Genomic DNA, 12,778 nt, shown 5'->3' on the forward strand with positions numbered 1-12,778 from the left:
ACCATTCTCCCACTCAGTACTCATAGCTAGGCTGTGGCAGTCCAAACTCCACCTCTCTGTCTTCAAACTATCACATATTTTATAATAAACATTTCCCTATGCCACCAGATTATGTCCATATAAGATAGGGATAATATCTTCCATTCACTTTCAACATCGTTCAACGTTGGATGACTCGCAGCCAGAAATGCTTGTCTCACGACTGTATTACTTATGATAAAGAAATGATTCACAATGATTCTGATCAAGGCCCCACCCTCCTGATCCCCCACCCTCATGGTTCCTTTGCATCCATTATCCATCTCACGATTCCTCTCGAAAAACAAAACATACATTTCGAATCAAAAACGATCCCCTTTACAAAAATGAAAAAGTAAATCTCTCTCCATGTGTTCATTGCTGACTCCAATACTTTCACATTGTAAGAAATGTTCGTTTATTTGAAGCCCAGGAGTCGGTTTAAAAGAAAGAAAGCAAAACTCCCTTAAAAGTTATAAAAGGAGTGTTTAATAAAAGGATGCAGTAGTAGGTTTTACAAAAGTTTCACAGCTGTGGCTCAATAGCCCGGTACACGCGTCCACAGGCCACTGACTGAGTGGAGCTCATCAGTAGTTACTGTCTGGCGGTCCGGAACAAAAGAGACCTCGGTTCTACAATACAAACATGTTTTATAGAACCACCATACAAGAAACAACTTCAAAATAAGACGCTCTCCGCTCTCGTGCTCTCATTGGTTGGTAGCGGGGGGCTGGATCCTGTTGGCCGCTTGTCCCATGGGGTTCTCCGGACTCTTCTATAGGCTGACGTCGTCGGGGGCGGGTCCTATTATGACGTCACCGTCGCCATCTTGTTAGCGAAGTCCTGTAGCTCTGACCTACAATATTCTATAGCAAAGCCCGTCTACGGAAAGCCCCTTCACTCTCTATTCACCCCCATTGTACCGAATTTGGCTGCAGTTCACCTAGGGGGCGATCGCGGGCGAGTGCAGAATACATGGACCCCTATGGAGCTAGGCGGCTAGCTACATCATTCTCCTAGCATATCGTCTACAAAATCCAAAATACTACTGTGGTTTCCGAGAGGTCGACAGGGATTTTTCGTCAAAAGTGGAATAATCTGGGGGTCATAGCCTTTTGTTTTCTTACAGGTTGGGCAGTTGCGACCCAGGTTCTGCTAGCATCTGGCTAATGAAAGCCGATTGGTCAATGAAGAACTCACGACTGGTTACGACCGAAGAATACGCTTTGTGGTACCTGTCCACAGAACATCAACAACGCCAAAGCCCGTCTACGGATCCCATTTCTGATCTCACTTACAACTTTGGATGGATGACTAAAACAATATGTTAACATTATATAATCGACAAACTGTTTTCATACACGCTTGTATTAACTCGTCAGCATCATACTTTCACCAGTTAACCACACACTTTTATTGTCAAAGCTTTTTTTTTCTGCTGACCATATCTAACGTTAGCAAAGTTCCCTCTGGTAATAGTACTCACAGTGCTAATATAGCCAACTGAAGCAACCAAATAACGTATTTTTTCAAAAACGACATATTCACATCAGAAAGTCTTCATTAACACTTAATTGTTTGTTAAGATTTGTAAATTATGAGTATCAAATAATGTCACACCTTTTCAAAACATGTAGAGCCGAGTTCAAATCAGTCCCACGGAGCCAAATCAGCTGCGATCGTATGCAGCTGTTGCTGCGAGGGAAAGGAAAGGGAAGGAGAGACACAAGGTGCCGTAAAGCAATTTATCACGCATGACGTCATCCGATTTACAAAAACCAAATTTTAGTCAAAATCAAGCGAATATAAAATACTAGCTATGTGTCGTTTGTGAGGATTATCCATTCCATGTTTAAAAAACTATAGCAGTGATTTAAAAAAAAATTATATCCAAAGAAATGTAGGAATCTATGGGTGGGGCTCCATAGGACCACATTCATTCTGCACTGGCCCACCAGCGCCCCCCAGGTGCAGTACCATACCGGAACGGTTTTGAGAGTGAACGTTCTCGTCAATATTAAAAGTTCTCTGTCTATAGGCTACGAGCACAATGGAACTTCCGGCTAACTTCCGTGTGTTGCGTGTACGCTCGACAGCTTCCGGTAGGTCGTGTTGTTGTGGTGATTTCCCGGAGATGCTAGTTTGAAGTTGCTGAGTAATAGAGTAAAATGTAGTACAATGAGCGGATTTCGGATAAAAGAGAGAAGGATGTCGTATCAACGAGTCAAAAAGTCGGCCCTACATTGTTGTGTACCCCTGTGTACAAATTCGTCTCGGTACAATAGTACTATTAGCTTCCATAGCTTGTCAGTGATACAGTCTATTTGATTTGCAGGTACACATATTGTCCCCACTTAAAAATTGCAGTATACCTAGCTAGACTCCACAAGTTCAAATAAACTTTTAGACATATCTTATGTATTATACCTAGCTGGGATGTTCAGCATACATGGGAAAGCAAACTATACTACACCACTGGTTGCTATCAGTGAAAACACAGTAGTAACGTCAGCATACACTGGTAGATTATAACGTGAATTGGTTAACCTAGAGAGCAAAGAACCAAAATAACGCGGTTAACCCAGGAACATGGGTAACTATCTTAACGCTACATTCATCCTACACTCAAACTGTGAGGTGGTTTTGACTCGTCCATTGACGGATGACATAACGCCCTCACACACACTACTCCTGTCACTGGATCTTTCCTGGACACTGAGGGGAAATACAACACCGAAATTAAAATACACACAACCAGTTGCTAATCGTATTAACAACGTATTGAATAACACTTAAAGTATTTAGTACATTTACACGATTTGATTTAGAAGTATTTAGCTGCTAGATATTCAGTGTAGCTCGCTAACGTTAACAGCTAAGCTGACAGCTGAGACGTTAGGTAACGCAAACAGCTTGACTTACCTTCAAAGTTGTGGATGTAACTTGATATGTACAGTTTAAATCCCTTTTCACGCTTACAACCGGGTGCAGGTGAACAGTGGTCGACAATTCTGTGGACGTCATTCACGTCAATCTTTGGGAGACCTTGTAGACACCGGGTGAAATATGCCATCTTTTCACGATCAAAACCAAAAACTGCAGTGAACCGGAAATGGGTACGGGTACACTCAAGGCGCCGGAAGTAGAACTCCTTAGTTACGTGCACGTAGCCTATTATGCAATCCTTCTGAGGTTTATCAGTTATTAAACAGGCAATAGTATCATTGCAGCATCAATGAGTGAGAGGTAGAGGCGGTGTGTTTAGTATGTAACTCCACTGGTCCTTCTCCCTCTACTCATATATACAATACAATATTAGCTTTATGCTATCTGAGGCTAAAAACCACATCCTGTGTTACTACCAGAAGTGGACAAATATGATCCGTCCAGAAACAGTGAATTATCTTTTAAAGTTCTGCTCCAATATATTGATTATTTCTAACAACATATAGATGGATCTTAACCAATTCCAACAAGAGAAACAAATTCAAGCCCCATTATTGCGTATTTGGAGGGCAGGATCTGGGCAACAAGACTGGATTCAACCCATATCCCCACCACGAAATATCTAACATAGACCGGAAGAGCCAAACAGCAATACATTGGAAATGGTCGATTCAGCTCATAAATGCATCATACCTAACTGACTTGCAATTTTATTATGAAGACTTCTGCTCCCCGTTTACCGGCAGAGACTGAAGAGGGACCGACCTGTGACGAGGACAGTGCAGCGTTGGTCCGAGCAGTCTGACTCTGCTCTCCGCCACTGCTTTGGCATCACGGAGTGGTGTGTGTTAGAGGAGGACGATATAATCACACACACTGACGCGGTCATTTGCTACATCGGCAAATGCATCGATGACGTCGTGCCGCGGATTACTGTACGGACATTCCCAAATGAGAAGCCCTGGATAAACGGCGAGGTCCGAGCTAAACTTAAAGCACGGGCCATCGCGCACAGCGGCGGTGATTTGGATGAGTACAGGAATTCCAGGTATGCACTCCAGAGAGCTATTAGCAGTGCGAAAAGACAATACAGGGACAAGGTGGAGTCTAACTACAAGGGCTCCAACCAGTGCTTAATTTGTAAATCATAAGGTGCCGGAACGCAAAGTACATGACAGCTCAGGGATGACGAGACGCGTACAGGTCCCGGAACGTATACATAAAAGGTGCTGAAAACAACATGAAAATGTCCACTTGCAACGCTGTGGGACATACAAGCCTCGATTTCAAATAGTATCCATGGTATAAATGTTATGACGATAATTTACAATTATTTTAGGATAGTACGCACAACGCACAACAACAACACATCACCACAGGTGGGACTTCAGTATACAGCCAGCAATCAATTTCTCAACAGGTTTAACGTGTAAAAAAAATATGTATTATTCAAAGATTGGCACGGCGGCCTATTAATAGACAGTATGTTTGCTCACCATATTTAGTTGTTTAAAACACCCCACATCACGAGCATGTCCGGATTGTCCTCCATCTCTTTTTTTCTACTTTTACTGCGTGTGTCTGTGGCAGTTCTGTGTCCTTTGGCCACCCAGGACCTCACGTACGGGACTGGATTGAATTTAGCCAGGGGGGGTCCAACAAGATTTAGGAAGAGTAAAGATGACATGGTGGATGTGAGCAAAGAGCTACGGTTGGGAGTGCAAATCAAGTTCATTTGTGAAAATCCGCGCTCACATTCAGCACTTGCAATTGGAATGCTGTTGACAGCAACAAGTAACTCCATCAGCTCATCGGGGGGGTCTTTGCCATCTGAGTCTCTGTACCTTCTGTAGGCCCGTATGACTGCGCGCGGGTTGGCAATGTTGAAGCGCTGACACAGTGACTCGACCTCAGTCTCTCCATACAGCGCACCTGCGTCCTCGGGCCAGTATTGTGCGTAAAGCACCTTCAACTCCTCAATGAACTTGTTATATCCAGTTTTATCTGGCATCCGGCCTCCTTGAGATAACATACGGTCCTCCAAGTTCTTGGCCACAGTTAGAAACAACTGCTTGGGGTCGAGTGATCTGTCGCTTGATTTTCCTCCATTCAGCGTGATGCCATGGAAAGAGTTTTCCTCAATTCCCCTTTGGCTCAGTTCAGTGTAGCGACCTGGCCGATCCGACATGGCCTCAAGTACAATGATTTCCCGACAAATTGACTTGTGTGCTGAAATGATGGTAATGTCTCGTTTTTGAAGCTCGACTGAGAGCTCAGATAATTCTTGCAATGCATCGCACATTATGCCTAAATTGTTCACAAACGCATGCGAAGATAAGCGCATAGCAAGCCCACTGTATGTTTGCTTTGTGACACTGTTACGGGAGGGATCTCCTGATGCAGTTTTGAAATGCTTGTAAAGTGCTGGGTAGTTCTTCCACACTGCTTCAACGGTTCTAAAACTTGATGCCACCCATCTAGTGTCTAAAATACGACCTATTTTGCATAGCTGGACATCCAAGCTCTCAGCTGACTCTCTCAGCTCCATTCGATTTTTGTTAGATGTGCTATACAGTGCATATATCTTGTCCATCAATATTTTAAAGTGATTTATAGCACCCATCTCTTTCACTACGTCTGCGACTGCAAGCTCAAGCCTGTGGGCTGAGCAGTGCCACACAGTAATGTTGGGAAACATGGCCTGGAGCCGACTCGCCACTCCGCTTTTACGCCCTAACATAACCGAAGCACCATCACAAGTTACTCCAATGAGGGTTGTAGGAGCCTAAATGCAGTTTGTTGGTGTTTTGATACACTCATGGGAGGAGTTTCCGGGGTTAATCTGGGTCAGTCAGGAAATGCGAGAGTGGAGCCAAACAGTTTTTTGACCTCTCTCATTCTCTCTCGATCTTTGGATAAACTGTATAACTTTGTAAAAACACATTATTTTCTGTGCTTATTTTTCTTGAATTGAAGTAAACGGTTGAATTTACCGAGTTGTCCTGTGGATTCTTTGATTTGGATTACGACGAGGGAGATTGTTACGAGCGTCAAGCTAAGGCTTCATTCACTGGAAAGCTACATTAGTCAAAAAACTAGCTCTGCATGGATTAACGCTACTGGAATTTGGAACGGCTTGACTCGAAACGGATAACGAAAGAAGGAACTTTGCACTGACTTCACGGTGGTATTGAGAAGATAATTCAACAAACCGTAAGTTTTATCTGCCTTTGCTCTGCCGCGGATCGCTAATTGACGCTACTCTACGAGGACGGCAGTGAAGTGCATGCGCGTGCCGTGCCCGTCGTTCGGCTGAATGACGAAGTGGAACGGATTTCAAGCGTAACGCTCACTCTACGGTGCTTCGACATTTTTACCAAGTAGGCTAAGTGTGGAAAATTCAGCTTGTTATGGATGAACAAGACAGTGGAAAACGAACAGTAAAAATGACTGAGAAGGCTGTAGAGGAACGCAAGGCTAGACAAATCCAAGCACGCAAATGCAAGCTGTCCCAGCTAACTAGCATGATAAAGCAAATTGAGCAATTAATGGAAGATGATGCAAATGTCGACACTGTAAAAAATAAATTGCGTGTTGACTTTAGTATTTTGCATCAAGAGTTGTCCAACCTAAATTCTGGTTTGCAACAATTCATGGATGAGGATGAATATGCTGATAATCGAAAGAATTGGTTTGATCCTAAAGATAAATCAATGGATGATTTCTTCTGGAAATGTGAGGAATGGATGAAAGAGGTCACGAAACGCTCAGTCCAGGCTGAAGAGTGTGGTGAACAAGTAACACACACAGATAGGCCTACATCGTCAAAATCGACTACTAAACGTACAAGTAGACGCGGATCACTATTTGGAAGCGAGTGGTCAGCTTCTTCCTCAATCAGAATAAAGGCAGAAATGGAGTGTGCATCTTTAAATGCAAAGGCTGCTGCTTTAAGGGAGAAGTTGGCCATAGAAAAGGAAGAAGCAGATTGGCATGCAGAAAAGGGATACAGAGAAGCAGAGCACAAAAGAATAGAAGCCGCCATAAAGGCTAGAAAAGAAATGCATGAAATGCAGACTGCTCTTGCTGAGTCAGATGCAAAAATTGAAGTTTTGCAAAAATATGAATACACACAAGCAGGCACGAGCATCATTGACATTGATGAACAGGTTGGCGAAACAGAGGTAAAAACTACTTTTCAACTACCATTACAGCACGTCATAACTAATCCCGACGTTAAACCCATTCTTCAGCCAGCAATGCCTCAAAGAGCCTCAACTGCAAAAGACATGGAACTCAATAGTGGACCTGGGCTTGATAGTCTATGCAAGGCCATCTCTCAGCAAGTCAATGTGACAGAGTATCTGGTGAAGAATCAACACGCTTCATTACTTCCCCATCTCACTATTCCAATATTCAAGGGTGACCCGCTTGAATATAAATCCTTTATCAGATCTATTGAACATGGAGTTGAAGGCCGCACTGGCGACAATCGTGATCGCCTACAATTTTTGCTGCAGTACACAAGTGGACAACCGCACCACTTAGTTAAGAGCTGCATCCACATGGAACCCTCAGCAGGTTATGCTAAAGCAAAACAAATGCTGAAGGAGTTTTTCGGCGACGACTACAAGATAGCAGAAGCTTACATAAAGGAGGCTTTAGATTGGCAGACAATTAAGCCAGAAGATGGCGCCGCACTACAGTCCTTCGCATTATTCCTCACTGGATGCTCAAACACAATGACAGATATTAGCTACATGGAAGATTTGGATAACACAGCTAACATAAAGGCATTGGTTAACAAGCTTCCATACAGACTCAAAGAAACCTGGAGAAAGTCTGCCTGCGACCTACAAGAAAAAACAAAGAAAAGAGCGAAGTTCAAGGATTTCGTCAACTTTGTCAACAAGCAGGTTAGATATATGTTACACCCACTCTATGGAAACATAAAAGAAACCACCACAGGCATGAAAGACCCAGTCCGACCAAAACCACAATATGCCGAGACATTCAAACCCAAGAAGGTATTCACAACAGCCGTTGTTCCCGCCGGAATCGAAAACAAAGTCAAGATGGAAAACGACAAGCAAGCAACTTTAAAAACACAACCTGTCACAGTGGACGCAAACAGCAAGCCTTGTGTTTATTGCAAAGGAGAGCAACACAGCCTCACAGTCAGCAGAAAACTCAAGGGCAAGCCACACAAAGAGAAGATTGACTTCTTGAGACGCAAAGGTTTGTGTTTTGCATGTTTGAAACACGGTCACATGAGTAGCAGCTGCAAAGAGAAAGTTCAATGTGAAGAGTGCTCTCGACTGCATCCCACACTGCTGCACATGTACGCTAAAGACTTGCAGGGAGAAACTGCAACAGAAAGTCGTGGACAACAATCTTTATCAAGTGCTCTTGTACAAATGACTGAAACTGTTGGCATCATTGGGGCCGGTAAGGAGGATTGTGTCCTTTCCATTATTCCAGTGTGTGTCAAGGCACAAAAAGGAACCAAGGCAGTGAGAACATATGCCTTTTTGGACCCAGGTAGCTCAGCTACTTTCGCTACAGAGTCACTGATAAACCAACTTAACATGAATGGACGCAATGTTAATATCTCGTTGCGTACTATGGGTAATGAATCTGTTGTGAACACATGCATTGTCACTGGACTGGAAATCAGTAGTCTGGATGGCAACCAGTTTATTGAACTTTCAGAGGTGTATTCACAAAAACACATCCCTGTAACCAAAGATAATATCCCCCGCCAAGAGGATGTTAACAGTTGGCCTCACCTAAAGGAGGTGAAACTTCCCACTATCAAAGCTGGGGTTGGATTACTCATTGGAGCAAATGTTCCCAAGGCGATGGAGCCACTACAAGTGGTCAACAGCGTGGACGATGGACCATACGCCGTGAGAACAATATTAGGCTGGACTGTAAATGGACCGCTCAGGGGTGGAAGTGGTACAATGGAGACAAACAGATTGACAGAAGTCTTTGCTAATCAAATCTCAGTAGCTAAGCTAGAAGAGCTCTGGCAACTGCAGTTCAAGCAGGACTTTCCCGATGCCGGACAAGACGAGGATATCGAAATGTCCAAGGATGATCACAAGTTCGTCAACACCACTCTGAATCCCGCTGATCATGTCTCGAGAGGACAGACTGTTGAAGCATTCCTGAAATGTGAAAGCTGGCTTTCAGGACCAAATTTCTTGCTTTTCTCACAAGATCAGTGGCCCAAGAATCCAGATCCTGGAATGCTGGACGTCAACGACCCAGAGGTCAAAAGAGTAGCTCAAGTACATGTCATTCAGGCTCATTCAAGAGCCCAAAGATACAATGGACTATTGGATGACTCACTACTCATCCTGGACAAAGCTTAAACGTGCTGTTGCCTGGTTTCTGAAACTGAAAGACTTGCTCAAGGAACTGAAAGCAAAGAGAAAAGAACCAAACACTTTAAGTGGAGAAAGCAGAGTGAATCAGTTTAAGAAAACTTTTAAAGGAACACACCTAACCTGTGAAGGTTTGACTGAAGCAGAAAAAGAAATTGTGAAGTACTGTCAAAAGAAAAGTTTCAAAGAAGACTTGGCAACCCTAAAGAAGCATCAAAGGGTAAAGAAAGGCAGCTCACTTCATAAGCTGAATCCAGTACTTCAAGACGGAGTCATGAGAGTCGGCGGAAGGTTGAGCCGAGCAGCAATGCCGGATGATTCCAAACAGCAAGTCATCTTGCCAAAAGATTCGCACATCACAAGGCTGGTGCTGAGACATACTCATGAGATAACAGCTCACGCCGGAAGGAATCACATGTTAGCTCAACTGAGACAACGATTCTGGATCCCTGGAGCAAATGGAACCATCAGAAGGTTTTTGTCCAAGTGCATCACCTGTAAAAAATTACACGGAACTGCTGGCAAACAACTCATGGCGGATCTACCAAAATGCAGGGTCCTGCCCGACGATCCCCCATTCACAAGAGTCGGTGTCGACTACTTCGGCCCGTTCCTGGTGAAAAGAGGAAGAGGGCAAGTAAAGAGATACGGCGTCATCTTCACGTGTCTCGCCATACGAGCCGTACATCTAGAAGTTGCCTCTTCACTTGACACGGACGCGTGCCTCAACGCAATTAGAAGATTCCTTGCCAGAAGAGGCCAAGTCAAAGAGATGTACTCAGATAATGGCACCAACTTCCGGTCTGCCGACAGTGAGTTGAAGAAATCGATCCAAGAGTGGAACACTAAAAAGATCGCAAAACAGTTGCAACAGAAGGGCGTCCAATGGCACTTCAATCCTCCCGCAGGTTCTCACCACGGAGGAAGCTGGGAGCGGCTGATCCGCTCAGTGAGGAAGATTCTGAACATCACAGTGAAGGAACAACTTTTGGATGAAGAAGGTCTCCATACCTTGCTGTGTGAAGCTGAGGCTGTCATAAACAGCAGGCCCATCACAAAGTCATCTTCAGACCTCAATGATTTAGAGGCTTTAACACCCAACCACCTGGTGTTGCTCAAGATCAAACCTGAATTACCACCAGGGGTATTCAACAAGGACGACCAGTACGCTAATCGTAGATGGAGACAGGTCCAGTACCTCGCGGACGTGTTCTGGAAACGCTGGTGCAAGGAATACCTCATGCAGCTTCAAGAACGTCAACGATGGTTCACGCCTGGAAGAAACTTCTGCGTCGGTGATGTGGTGCTGATTGTAGACGACACTTCACCCAGAAATTCATGGCCACTTGGAAGAATTGTGGAAACCTTTCCCGACAAGAAAGGCCTGGTTCGTCAGGTGAAAGTCAAGACCAAGACCAATGAGCTTTGTCGTCCAATAACAAAGCTATGTCTTCTGCAAGAATCAGAGGATAATTGATGAACTGTTTTGAAAGACCCGTTTGGACAGGGCGATGAACAAGAATAAGATTTGTTTATATTGTTGTTCTTTAACTACAGTAAAAGTAACATAGCATGTAGGCTCCTTTAATTTAAGTTAAAAGTTTGAGTAATTGTCTTCAAGGGCATTGATTACAATTAGGGGCCGGTAATGTAGGAGCCTAAATGCAGTTTGTTGGTGTTTTGATACACTCATGGGAGGAGTTTCCGGGGTTAATCTGGGTCAGTCAGGAAATGCGAGAGTGGAGCCAAACAGTTTTTTGACCTCTCTCATTCTCTCTCGATCTTTGGATAAACTGTATAACTTTGTAAAAAGACATTATTTTCTGTGCTTATTTTTCTTGAATTGAAGTAAACGGTTGAATTTACCGAGTTGTCCTGTGGATTCTTTGATTTGGATTACGACGAGGGAGATTGTTACGAGCGTCAAGCTAAGGCTTCATTCACTGGAAAGCTACAAGGGTCTTAGAGAGAAAATCCTGTGTCAAATGCAGGCGCTCCAGAGCAGACAACAGTTTGTGGACAATACCTTGAGCAGTTAGATCATCTAGCTCTACGAGTTCAGTAAAAATGTTTGTAGGCTTGTCCATATCGGGGAACTGAGCCCTAATGTATATTATCAAGCAGCTCTTTTTGCAAACTGGTTGACTCATCCAGCATTACACTGATTTTGGGAGTGCACTGTACTATTTTTTCAAACAGTTTTCTTTTCATTTCTTCAGAAATATGTTTCTGTATGTTTCCACATGCAACATTGGAATGTAAAATTCTCCCCATATCGAGTCCATTTAATTCTTGGCAATCAATCTCCTGTTCGAAGCCATATGCGGGACGGTGGCGTTTAGCCTCCTTGTACGCCGTGCGAAATACGCGAGCTGTAGTGGCCATCTGTTCAGACTGACTATTAATTATAGATTGTCCTAAAGTGTCCACTTTTGCCTTTTCGAGAATGTTTGCTGCTGCTAGGTGAGCCTTGGTACGGGCATGTTCAAATACCTTTTTTCTAAGTGCGCGTTGCTGTTTTATAATATCTGAAGCAGATGAGGTTACTGTGCATAAAACCCACTCTTTTGCCAGTTTCATCCCCGACGTCTTCTCTGCCCCCAAAGTCCCCACCGCCTTACACGTTGTGCAACCCAAACCTGATTTTCCCCTAAAAAGCCAGGGATAGTAAGTCTGCTTCACTTTTAGCTGAGCTTCTGTCCAAGCAGTTGTGCATCCCATCCCTGACCTGTCGCTGGACGTCCCACACTCCTCTACGCTCTCCTCTCCTACTGACTCTTCCTGCTGTAAGCCTGATGTCGCGGTTCCACTTGCCTGCTCCAGCTGTTGTACCGGGCTAGTTGATGCCAGGGTACTGTAGGAAGTAATAATCAATATTCCGAGTAACTGCAACACTGTCTTATTTTGAAACACTGTCTTATTCTGAAATGCACTCTTATTTTGAAATGGTCAACTCGTAACCGGATGCAAACGACATTGAATGCAACATTGCTGGCGCTTGAGGCCGGACGGAGGAAAACTGTGGTTTGAGCGTAGGTTTCCTCAACAAGCGAAATGTAAATACAGGGTGAACAGGGGAATCTCTTGTGGTGTTATACATAAAACACACAATGAGTAATTCTCCTTATTGCCACTGTAATACCCTAAGAAGCGACTTGGCTGTATGCCACGTATACACTGAACTGGCCGGAAGTACTGTTACGACTTGAAGCAACCAATAGGAAGAGGCAACCGCTGGACAAAGACCCATCACAGATGGGGTGGGGGTCTCTTTTGGCTCGGACCCACGGACAGTGAACACATCGTGAATTCTATTCATGTTTTGGGCCTGTTCTAGTGTGTGTAGAGCTTTAGGGCCACAGCTGTGAAACGATTGTAAAACCTTCCACTACATCTTTTTTATTAAACACTCCTTTATAATT

This window comes from Eleginops maclovinus, chromosome 7 (assembly GCF_036324505.1).
Source record: "Eleginops maclovinus isolate JMC-PN-2008 ecotype Puerto Natales chromosome 7, JC_Emac_rtc_rv5, whole genome shotgun sequence".
NCBI classification, from domain to species: Eukaryota; Metazoa; Chordata; class Actinopteri; order Perciformes; family Eleginopidae; genus Eleginops; species Eleginops maclovinus.